We start from the raw sequence: 13587 nt of genomic DNA, 5'->3' as shown, positions 1-13587 counted from the left end.
TATATATATATATATATATATATATATATATATATATATATATATATATATATATATATATATATATATATATATATTTATCCATGAAATGTTTAAATGAGAAGAAAATATCTTAAAGACTTTTATTTAATCTTACATAAGAACATATTAACTTACAAAAAAGTGAACTTTTGGTTACAGTTGAGTTATTTCCAGTAATTTTCGGTATTTTTACTCACTTTGTTAGATTCATTGATATAATTTAAGACTGGGTTTTACATGGAAAATAAAAAAAAACAATTATTTGTATAATCAATAATATTCGGTTCGATTTATTTTTTGTAAATTAATGATAAATAATTATCGTATGTACGTATATACAAACATACAATGTGATTATATATATATATATATATATATATAGTATATATATATATATCTATACATATACATATATATATATATATATATATATATATATATATATATATATATATATATATAATATGTATATGTATATGTATATAAGCACACCTTTCTTTCTCAACAAGGAATGAATATCTTAAAACATACAGTACTTAAGAACCTAAGCTTCGTCTAATCCTGCACTAAAAGCTAAGCAGAGTTACCATGCAATTTATAACGAAATTGAACCAAACAAGCTGTCGATCAGGAATCAAGTAAATTTGAAGGACATTTTTCAGTGTATGTTCGTATATGTATAATGAATGTTTTGTGCATTTGTTTGTTTCATAAACTTTAACCTAAGATCAGAATGGTTTAGTGTTCATTAACATTGTCACTTTCATCATAACAATATTTACTTAATAAGAGTTGCATCATATATGTATATATACGTATATATATTATATATATATATATGTATATGTGTATTTATGTATGTATGTATATCGTATAAATATTTGTAAAGTTCTATTAGTTTCTACACCGTTTTTTGTAATGACTTATTTTTCTGATTATTCATGCAGTAAGCTTTGCTCACTGTTATAATATTTATAATCAGGCGAAACAGTGTAAAAACTGAATTATTGTTCCGTTGATTTCAAGATAGAATTTCTGTTAACATTATCAAATGGTGTAGTTGCCTTTTTTTAGATTATACTGAAAAAATAGCTGACTGTTTATAATTTGATTTTTTTTATTTAACATTGCTTCGGGAATGATAGATTTATGACAATACGAATCACCAGTGAATTATCTCCCACTTATTCCCAATTTCGAATTATAATTGATTTGTAACTACTCTGCAAATTTATTTCTCTTTAGTAAAGTGTGAACATTGGCCAATTATTGTCCAATATTATCGTAAAAGATAAAAAGAATTATAATGAAAGTTTAGAAGTCTCAAAATAAAATCAACTCGTCATTAGGTAGTTGTAGAATTACTGGAATGTACAGGAAAGAGACTCAGAAGACTCAGAATAGTCAGTTGACAGTGAACCTTAAACAGAAAGGAGGCTCCTTGACTGTTCACAGATTCGTAGTGAAATGAACCTATTGCGTCCAGATGTCTATTTTGTTTTCTTTTATTTTCCCTTCCTTATTTGCATTCAAAGTCCCCAGAAACGTTTACTTCCAAGATAAAAGTCGCAGGTGCAATTTTGATAATTTTACTTAATATTAGATATGAATTTATTATTAATTTTTTGCAACGTCCACTGGGTCGACGGTATGTGGCTTTAGGTTATAGGAACTCTGAGCATTTCCTGCTTGAAATTTAAAAAAAGTGCGGGTGGGGTTGGGGGTTCTTGTTAAGTGAGGGGTTAGTGAAATGAATCTATATATACATGTGTATGAAGTTATTAAAGAAAATAAATTATGTGCCAGCACTTAAATACCCTTGAATTTAATGTACGCTGCTCTCACACAGTTTACGTATCCAAGAACGCTTAGCATGTGGGTTAAGTAGTGTCGGGAAATATTAACATTTATCAACATTATAAACAAAAATATTTGTAATCTTTTTGTTTGTGTGTACTTGTTTATCTATGACCATGTCGACGTGATTCTTGAACCTCAGGATAATTGTTGCCAACACGACATCTGCAATGTCTGGGACCAAACTCACGTCTTGACCTGTGGAAGAACAATAAAGTTGTTACAGACTTCTTGCATTCAGCATTTCAGAGAACTGTGGGTTCATAGTTATGCCTTGTGTCTTTTGAAACAGGTTCAGGGGTAAATATCCCTTCGTGTGAATCACAGTGTTAAGTAGTATCATAATTGCCTGTGTAGGTATAATTGCGGTATTGCAATCTTCCTATATCTGTTCCCTGATGTGGATGCCTGCTTCTGCTGTAGAGTTATCTCTTTTAGATAGAGTGGTTCATGGTGGTAGGTTTCTATTTCCTAATATTAGCAGTTATGACTTGGGCCATCGACAGATGGTCTCCTGTTTGTCAATTTTTCTTAAGTTGTATTTCAACTGAGATCTTCCACATTCACGTTTGACCCCTGATCCCCTTCTCATTGTATTTTGATAATTTTACTTTTCTTCCTATTTATTTATTATGTTAAATTATTTTATCTTTTTTAATAAGTGATCCCTTCTTTTTGTATTTCCAACTACCTTTTGTTTCTTCTTTCTAATGAACACCATATTCTTTGGAAGCTTGATTTTCAAGTCAGTGGGCCCCCTGTTGTGGGCTCCTGATTAATAATATAATAATAATAATAATACACTCACCTGTTCAGAGTCCAGTGCTAAGTTCACCGTCGCTGAAGCCGACAGGTGTGGGACTTCTGAAGAAGGACCTCGCTTTGTCCAACTCCCCGAACGCTTTGTTTATGTACAGATGCATCGCGCAGGCGCGCCATCTGGTGGGAAACAGAACAGACAAGGAATTAAAAAGGGGTTTTTCCTTAGTTGGCCCAGTGCATGTACTTAAAATCTATAAATCAATCTATAAATCAGTTAAGCGACTATTATTATTATTATTATTATTGAGAAGATGAACCCTATTCATATGGAAGACGCCCATCACAGGCGCCAGTGACTTGAAATTCAAGCTTCCAAAGAATATAGTGTTCATTTGAAAGAAGTAATGTGAAACACAGAAAGAAGAGATAAAGAGTAAATTAACAAATTGATAAATAATCAGAAAAATATGTAAGTAAATCATTAAAATACAAGGAGAATTGTATTAGGGCAGTGATGCATTGCATCCTCGCTTGAACTTCAGAAGTCTCAGTTGCACGACATCCTCAGGGAGGCTGTTCCACAGTCCAACGGTGTGAGGAATTTTCTTGACATAATGATGCTTTTATTAAAAGGTTTATCTAATCTCAGTATTTTAACCCACGTTGATTCCAGTACAACGACCCAACTTGCTGTTACCTTATATAGGAGTCCAGTGCAAAATGTTGTTTATTGAGTAGAAAAAAAAATATATACATATGTAAATATTGAGTAAAAAATGTAAATATGCATATGTAAATATTGACTAGAAAAAAATGTACATATGCATATATTTGTTGATCTCTTCTTTCTGTATTTCCTTTTACCTTCTGTTACTTAGGTTCTTTCAAATGAACACCATGCTGTCCATTATTCTAAATGAACACCATACTATCCATTATTTCAAATGAACTCGTTTTCTGTTCCTTCTTTCAAGTGAACACCATACCTTTAGCTTCTTTCAAATGAGCACCATATCTGTTGCTTCTTTCAAATATCACCATACCTGTAACTTCTTTCAAATGAACACCATAACTGTAGCTTCGTTCAAATGAACACTATACGGTCGATTCATTCAAATGAAGACCACTATATATGCTGCTTCTTTCAAATGAACATAACTGTTTCTTCTTGCAATTAAACACCATAACTGTTTCTTCTTTTAAATAAATACCATATCTATAACATCTTTCAGATGAACACCATTTCTGTTGCTTCTTTCAAATGAACACCATACCTGTTACTTCCTTCAAATGAACACCATATCTGTAGCTTCTTTCAAATGAAGACCACTACATGTGTTGCTTCTTTCAAATGAACACTATATCTGTTTCCTCTTTCAAATAAACACCATATCTGTTTCTTCTTTTAAATAAATACCATATCTATAACTTCTTTCAAATGAACACCATATCTGTTATTTCTTCAAATGAACACCATATCTGTCTGTAGCTTCTTTCAAATGAAGGCCACTATATATGTTGCTACTCTCAAATGAACACCATATCTGTTTCTTCTTTCAAATAAACACCATATCTGTTTCTTCTTTTAAATAAATACCTTATCTATAACTTCTTTCAAATGAACACCATTTCTGTTGCTTCTTTCAAATGAACACCCTATCTGTTACTTCCTTCAGATGAACACCATATCTGTAGCTTCTTTCAAATTAACACCATATCTGTTGCTTCTTTCAAATGAACACCATACCTGTAGCGTCTTTCAAATGAGCACCATATCTGTAGCTTCTTTCAGTTGAACACCATATCTGTTGGTGCTTTCAAATCAACGCCATATCTTTTGCTTCTTCCAAATGAACACATGTATATGTCTATTCTTTCAAATGAACACCATACCTATTGCTTCTTTCACATGAAAGCCATATCTGTTGCTTCTGTCAGATGAACATTATATCTGCAACTTCTTTCAAGTGAACACCATATCTGTTGCTTCTTTCAAAAGAAGACCATATTCTTTGGAAGCTTAATTTCAAGTCATTGGCTCCTGTGGGCATATTCCATATGATCAGGGCGGTTCATCTTCTGAATAATAATATTAATAATTATAATGATTAACAAAGCTTTGACCAGAGAAAAAATCAAAATAGTATAAAGGTGTATTGCAAGAAAAAATTAGAAGCAGGTGTCGAAAGCATAGTTGACCTAAAACTATTGCTGACTAAAAGAAAAATAGAAAAAATTGGCACAGGAATCCTGGGATTTTTTTTTTTTTTTGGACGAAGGTGCCACGCCATAGGCAACATGATTGCTGTTTATTTTGCTTTTTTTTTTTCCTGTTTTTTTCTGCTGTTTATGCTTTTTTCTTTCGGGATATATTTGTACTAGTTTCAAGATATCTTTTTTTTCTGCTACTGAAATTGTTAAAATTAATTTGCTGTTTTTAAAGATTTTCTTTAGTTTCTGCACATTCATCTGATCGTCTGTCACTGAAGAACTCCCCTCTCTCTCTCTCTCTCTCTCTCTCTAAAAAGGGGGGCGGTAGCGGTAGGAAAACAATCTATATTTGCGTACGATGTATTAGTGTTTATGCCTTATACTGAATTGAATTGGTAATTAATAAAACAGTACGATATATATGTGTGTGTCTGTGTAGAGAGGAGAGATAGATAGAATGAAAGCCCCTCACTGATACAAGCAATCTGTCGCATGCAAGAAAGTGGGGAAATATCTTAAAATAACAAATAAAAAAAAATTCTTTCTGTGTGAACAATTTCAGTAGCAGACAAAAAAAAAGTAAAAAGAAATACATCTTGAAACCAGTACGAAAAAATTTCCTGAAAGAACTGAGGATGAACAGCAAAAAGAAAACAAAAAAAAAAAAAAAACGGCAGCAATAAACAGCAGTCACGTTGCCCCAAAAAATTCCAAGAAAAAAATCAAAGTAGTATAAAGGTGTATTGCAAGAAAAAAAATAAAAGCAGGTGTTTGAAGGCAATGTTGACCTAAAACTATTGCTGACTAAAAAAAAAAAAATAGAAAACATTGTCACAGGAATTTTTTTTTTTTTTTTTTTTACGATGGCGCTACGCCATGGGCAACATGATTGCTGTTTATTTTGCTTTTTCCTGTTTTTTTCTGCTGTTTATGCTTTGTTTTCTCGGGATATATTTGTACTAGTTTCAAGATATCTTTTTTTTTTTCTGCTACTGAAATTGTTCAAATTAATTTGCTGTTTTTAAAGATTTTCTTAGTTTCTTTACATGCATCTGATCGTCTGTCACTGAAGAACTCTCTCTCTCTCTCTCTCTCTCTCTCTCTCTCTCTCTCTCTCTCTCTCTCTCTCTCTAAAAAAGGGGCGTAGGAAAACAATATACAGTATATTTGTGTATGATGTGTTGAAGTGTTTATGCCTTATACTGAATTGAATTGATAATTAATAAAACAGTAATATATATATATATATATATATATATATATATATATATATATATATATATATATATATATATATATATATGTGTGTGTGTGTGTGTGTGTGTGTGTGTGTCTGTGTAGAGAGAGAGAGAGAGAGAGAGAGAGAGAGAATGAAAGCTCCTCACTGATACAAGCAATTTGTCATGCAAGAAAGTTGGGAAATATCTTAAAATAATAAATAAAAAAAATTCTTTCTGTATGAACAATTTCAGTAGCAGACAAAAAAAAGTAAAAGGAAATACATCTTGAAACCAGTACGAAAAAATATCCTGAAAGAACTGAGGATAAACAGCAAAAAGAAACAGCAAAAATAAACGGGAGCAGTAAACAGCAGTCACGTTGCCCTAGGCGTGGCGCCACGCCCTCGTCCCCAAAAAATTCCAAGATTCCTGTGACACCTTCTTTTGCGTAGTTTTTTTCCAGACTGCAGAATTCTTATTTATTTATTTGTTTACTTATTCATTTACTTTTTCATATATTTATTTATCTTTTATTTATTTATTCATTTATTACTTTATTTATTCATTTTTTTAGTTATGTATTCATTTTTCTATTAATTTATTTGTTCATTTATTTATTTTATTTTTTTTATTTTAAGTTATTTAATTTATCTATCCACATATTTTTTTATTCTCTATCTCTCGATATATATATATATATATATATATATATATATATATATATATATATATATATATATATATATATATATATATATATAACTGAGGAGAGTCCATACTCTCTCTCTCTCTCTCTCTCTCTCTCTCTCTCTCTCTCTTCTCTCTCTCTCTCTCTCTAGATATATATATATATATATATATATATATATATATATATATATTATATATATATATATATATATATATACACATTATATATATGTATATATATAGAGAGAGAGAGAGAGGGGGAGGTATGGAATTTCCTCAGTTATATAAGCAATCTGTTGCTTGAAGAAACTGGGGAAATATCTTGAAATAAATTAAAAACAATTATTTTTCTCTCTGTGAATAATTTTTCAGCAGCATACAAAAAAAACAAGAAAAAAGAAAGACTGTCTTGAAATCAGTCAAAAAATATCCTGAAAGAACAGAAAGACAGAGAGAGAGAATAAAACGGCAGAAATAAACAGCAGTCACGTTGCCCAAGGCGCGGCGCCTTTGTCCCCCCCCCCAAAAAAAAAAAGCCGAGATTCCTGTGGCACTGTCTTTTTTTTTGCGTAGTTTTTCTTTTTCCAGCTGTAGAATTAGCTCAAAATTTCAGTGAAACTTCTATCTTCATTTTCTGTATTTATTTATTTATGCATTTATTCGTTTGTCTTTATTTTATTTATTCATTTATTTATTTTCTTAGTTATTTTTAATATATATTCGTTACTTTGTTTTTTCATTTATGTTATTTATCATCATATTTACTTATTCATTATTTAATCATTTATTTGCTTTATTTTTTTATGTATCTTATTTACTTATTTTATTCAGTTATTTAATAATTTATTTACTTTATTTGTTTTTTATTTATTCGCTTACTTATTTTATTCTTTTTTATTAATTCATTTTGTTCTTTTATTTCTTTATTTCTTTGTTTATTTATTCCTTTATTTAATTATTAATTAATTTATTTTATTTTTTATTAATTTATTTGTTTTATTTATTTTTCATTTCTTTATTTCTTTGTTTATTTATTAAATAAAATAATTATTTATTCAATTATGTATTTATATATTTTATTTATTTGGTTCTTATTTATTTATTCATAAATTTTTCATTTATTTTATATATTCATTTATTTATTGTTTTATTTATTAATTTTTTTATTTCATTGTTTATGTATTTATTAATTTATTTATGTATTTTTATTTATTTATATATATATTTTTATTTATTTTATTTATTCATTTATTCTTTTTTTATTTATTTTACTTTTAATTTATCCTTTTACTGTTTATTCATTGTTGTATTCACTTATTTATTTCTTTATTTAGTATTTATTTATTTAGTTATTTATTGTTTCATAGCACCCACTGCCTTTGTTTCTGTGGCCTGTTCTTTTCGTGCTTTCTCTAACTTCTCCCTTGGTTTGAAATTGAGCAACTTTTAAAACTTGATATAATATTTCCTAGTTATTATTATTATTATTATTATTATTATTATTATTATTATTATATTAATATTATTATTATTATTATTATTATTATTATTATTATTATTATTCAGAAGATGAACCCTATTCATATGGAAATTATTATTATTAGTATTTTTTTTTTTCTATCACAGTCATCTATTCGACTTGGTGGTTTTTATAGTGTGGGGTTCCGGGTTGCATCCTGCCTCCTTAGGAGTCCATCACTTTTCTCACTATGTGAGCTGTTTCTAATAGCACACTTTTCTGCATGAGTCCTGGAGCTACTTCGGCATCTAGTTTTTCCAGATTCCTTTTCAGGGATCTTGGGATCGTGCCTATTGTTCTTATGATTATGGGTACAATTTCCTTCTTATTTCGATTTTCAGATCTTGATACTTAGCAATTTTTCTCTTTCTTTCTCATCTACTCTGGTGTCCCATGGTACTGCCACATCAGTGAGTGATACTTTCTTCTTGGTTTTGTCAATCAACGTCACGTCTGGTCTATTGGCACGTATCACCCTATCTGTTCTGGTACCATAGTCCCAGGTTGGTGTTCGTACCAGTAGCTGGTGTTTCTTGCACAGGCTCCAGTGGAGGGCTTTTGCTACTGAATCATGCCTCTTTTTGTACTGGTTCTGTGCAAGCGCCGGACATTCACTTGCTATGTGGTTTATGGTTTTGTTTTTCATATTATTATTATTATTATTATTATTATTATTATTATTATTATTATTATTATTATTATTATTCAGAAGATGAACCCTATTCATATGGAAAAAGCCCACAACACGGGCCATTGACTGTTATTATTATTATTATTATTATTATTATTATTATTATTATTATTCAGAAGATGAACCCAATTCATATGGAACAAGCCCACGACAGGAACCACTGACTTGAAATTCAGGCTTTCAAAGAATATTATTGTTCATTTGAAAGAATTAACGGAAGATACCAGGAAATGCAGAAAGCGGAGATCAGTTATCAGAAAAGAGATTAAGAAAGATAAGTGATTTAATGAATAGATAAATAGATAGAAGTATAAATGAATTATTAAAGTACAAGTTGAATTGTTTTAGGGTAGTGATGCATTGCATCTTCACTTGAACTTCCGAAGTTCTAAACGCGCAACATCCTCAGGGAGACTGTTCCACAGTCCGACGTAACCTCCGGAACTGTGGTGTATGTGACAGATTATAGTGAATATGACATCCTTGGCATATGTTATTTAGAGAAAAAAAAATGACCTAAAATCTCTTCCTTTCATAAAACACCCTATTTTACTCTCCTCCACGAAACGTCACGTATCGTTACCTCAGACGTCAAACTCAGTAGGGTAAATCGCCTATCTCTTACAGTAATGAGAATGAAACTTATTTCTTATAATCAGGAAAGTCTGAGCTGCTCTGATACATACATACAGACGCCATGCCGTTTTTCGAAATGAATATTATTGCGTTTTCCCCCATACTTTTCTATCACAGATCTAATGATCCCGTAGGGGAGGACTGTCGTCAGTGCACTGTAGGCATTACTCAACGTTCTTAGCAGTTTCCTTTGGCCCCTAGCTGAAACTCCTTCCATTCCTTTCACTGTACCTCCGTTCTTATTCCCTCTTTCCCATCTTATTTCCAGTTCCTCGTTGGGTGAGTCGGTAAAGTTGTCGGCTAGCACTCGCTAGGCCCGAGTTCGAGTCTGGCCGGCTAATAATGAGGTTCTGGTGGATTCCACAATCATGCTGTAGATCCCGTTGCTAGGTAACCAATTGGTTCTTAGCTACGTAAAATAAGTCTAATCCTTCGGACCCTCTCTGGGAGAGCTGTTAATCAGCTCAGTGGTCTGGTTTAAACTAAGGTATACTTAACTTTTTTTCCCATCTTATTTCCTCAGACCCCTCCTGACAATTGTTTCAGTGGTACAACTGCAAACGGTTTTCCTCCTGTTGCACTTTTAAGACCTTTTTAGTCTGTGTCCATTTCAGTGCTGAATGACCCCAGCATAGTTGCCAGCACTTGGCCTTTGGACTAAATTTTATATTCCATTCGGTTCCACGGATCTGTTGAGTTTAAATCTTAGTATATTGTGTTAAAAATACACTTTGAATCATTAAGCTTTTACAAGGACAACTGTCTTCAACGTTACAAGGATCGTCAGTGTATATTTAACAATATACAGAAATTTACAATCAAGAATATGGCTTCATCATATCATCTTTAAAGAATATGGCTGTTCTACATATTCTGTATTCATTAACCTTGTCATCCGGTTGCATATCATATCTGAGAGTACGATGCATTTTCACAAGTAACCTGTTTGTCATATCAATTGAATGCCGTAATTGACCAAGAGGTACTTTAATTCTCAAGGTTACAAGTGAGTTAATGGTCCCCTTTCGTTTTTGGAACAAAATGCCAAAATATGTTTAAAGGTTTGTAAAAAACAAAAAATTACATGATTTTTATTTCTTGTTATTTATTCAAGGATGTTTATTTTTCTAGTATCCAGTTACTGGAATGTTTAGTTTTTACGGTTTATGTAAAATGGAATTGTTTACTTTTTCTGGGTTATGTAAATGGAATGTTTATTTTCTCTAACATTCAACTAATGAATTTTTGCTTCAATTTTCAAAATAGTTTTACGTTGCGAAAAAAATTGATAAACTCTTTAACATGATGAAACTAAATTGTATAAATACCAACACAAATTGATAAAAACTCGCCTATGTGCTGAGCAAATTAAAAAAATAAAAATGAAAACTAATTAAGCCTACTGTACATACCTGCCCTTCCTGCCCAATGCTACCCTTGTGGTGTGTCACAAACCGACGCAGATACACGCACAGAAACTTCTGCTTGCGGAAATCCATGATAAACTCCTCAAAACCTTCAGAAGAAGAACGCCCTATGTTATCTGCAGCCCTCCTTTAGGTAAACTGTCGCGATCTGACCTCAGGTTTCCCTACGCGAGAGACTCCGTCTGTCTAACCTACTTAACTTCTTTTGCCAGGAATTTTATACCTGCTAGGCAGCTAGAGGCATGCGGATCTCGTTGTTTGTCACTTTTTTTTTGTAAAGGATTTGGCGGATGTGTCGTGCCAAAGTCCTTTGCCTATCTTGGCAAGACACCGCTGGCCATCTTGGCCAAAAATGCTCACCAGGAAATGTTGATCAAGGAAGTGAGATAATGTTGTATCTTGTAATATTAAATGATTGTTGTAATCGTTCGAATTGGGGATTTATTTCATTCTAGATAATTTTTCTGTGAAACCTGAAACTAGTTTGATGAATGATCAGATTTTGCCTTTCACGTTCCGTGATGTTTTCGTTTTTAAAATCGAATTTATTTATTTCAGATACTTGATAATGACGATTTGAGTTCAAGTTGTCCATTGGCAAAAATCTAACAAAATCCAGTTACTATATAGAAACGATAATTAAAGACATTGTACAATGTTAATAATAAATGATTAGCCAGGTAAACAACCTTTATGAATTAAGAATCAATAAATTATGTAATTTAATTTTTTAAGGGATTATCAAGAACCCAAAAGTCCACATAACACTTTTAGTTTCATTTGCCAAAGGAAAATATCTAGCCAAAAACTAGGAAGCAAATATTGACATCTGGCAACTCTAATATGTCCCGTTGCCATACGCGGTTCTTTGTTATTGCATGTTTTGCACGCGCCTCTCTCTCTCTCTCTCTCTCTCTCTCTCTCTCTCTCTCTCTCTCTCTCTCTCTCTCTCTCTTTACCTTGGGAATAACACATAAAGGGAATTACATACGATAATTGCATCTGTCCCGAACCTGATTAGCACTTATTCGTTTCATGTTTGATACGGAGCTAGACAGCCTACGTGATCATTTCGATTATCGTCTCGAATTTAATTGATATTCCCCTTCATAACCGATTATATAAGTCGACTGTCTACCTCTGTATCAAACCCAAAAGAATGCGTAAGTTCGAATCCTAGCTAAGACAGAAACGCTTACAATGAATAACTCCCTTTAAGTGTAAGATTATATATATATATATATATATATATATATATATATATATATATATATAATATATATATAATATATATATGTATAATTATATATATGTGTATATATATATATATATATATATATATATATATATATATATATATATATGTGTGTGTGTATGTATGTATGTATGTATGTATGTATGTATATACATATATGTGTTGGAGTGGTAGATGAGGCAAGTTTAACAATTTTCTTTCAAAATTAAATGTATTAGTGTCCAGAATCAAATTCGGAGTTGAATGGGAAAAAACGACAGAATTCCTTTTCTTGATGTTTTGATAATTAGAGACACCACAGAATACAAATTTACCGTGTAAAGAAAACAACAATTTTAACTTTCATATATTAACTTCTTTTTTTTTAGTTATCGTGGCATTTCTGTTAAGATTGGCGTAGTCAGCAATTTGTTCCCGAGAGCCTTAAAAGCTTTGCTTTCCGGAATTCCTGGAAAACGAAATTAAACTAATCCGTAAGCAGCTGTCATCCTCAAAGTACCCCGATCATATAATTGAGAAAGCTATCAATAAAGCAAACATCATTTTCTACCACTATTTTATAATAATAATAATAATAATATATCGACCTCCTCAAAACACGACCAGGGAGACGCCCATCAATAAAATAAAAATCTCACACCTGGATAGCACTGAGACGCTGACGCATACACTTGGAAATTCTAACCCAAAGACACAGGAGTGTCCAAATTCCATTGACTTGACTGTGACAAATCCTATATCTGATTTACAGGTAAATCACTCTCCCAAAGACTAATACAACACAAATGCTCTGTAAGATATGGCCACCAGAGGACATCTATTTTTAACCACAGAAATAATCATAATCACCGGATAAATTGGAATATGTCACGTGTAATGTATAGCAGCAATTGTCGGTTCAAAAGCCAGATGGTAGAATCAGCACTGCTTAAACAGAGAAATACGATGAACCTCTCAAAAGGAGCCTGGGATTCAGATCTGACAGATAAAATCTTCCGCCAGCCAGCGGTAAACAAGATTAAGAAGAAGCTGTCAACAGGTGTGACGTAGCAGCGGATTTCTGGAACATACCTTCAACAGTATAAATACCCTTGTTCTGTACCTCTTAATCCAGTACCTGTACCTCTTAATCCAGTACCTGTCCGTTGAGGGAGACAGTTGTCTCCGAAATATCATGCTGTAAAGTCTACCCTTTTGGTGTCGTTATGGGCTACCTTTATTATATACAAGGTGACCAACCCGGCGCTGCTGGGGAAAACTGAATGGCAGTCAATCATTCTTTGCACGATCAATACGAA

General features: G+C 31.8%; 1 protein-coding gene and 1 long non-coding RNA gene across 2 annotated transcripts in view; one reads left to right on the top strand and one right to left on the bottom strand.

The window, feature by feature from the left end:
• The window catches only part of LOC136830774 (uncharacterized), a 175121-nt gene that overhangs the window by 108777 nt on the left and 52757 nt on the right, over positions 1-13587 (top strand). The window lies entirely within an intron of this gene.
• On the bottom strand, positions 490-11233 carry LOC136830976 (uncharacterized). The gene is made up of 3 exons (XR_010850781.1): positions 11020-11233; positions 2687-2817; positions 490-2076 (listed from the first exon to the last, which is right to left on the bottom strand). It is a non-coding gene; the product is annotated as an uncharacterized lncRNA (long non-coding RNA).

The sequence above is a fragment of the Macrobrachium rosenbergii genome, chromosome 47 (assembly GCF_040412425.1).
Source record: "Macrobrachium rosenbergii isolate ZJJX-2024 chromosome 47, ASM4041242v1, whole genome shotgun sequence".
Classification (NCBI taxonomy): Eukaryota; Metazoa; Arthropoda; class Malacostraca; order Decapoda; family Palaemonidae; genus Macrobrachium; species Macrobrachium rosenbergii.
Note: the sequence above shows the minus strand (reverse complement) of the source record. Positions and strands in the feature narration are given on the sequence as shown.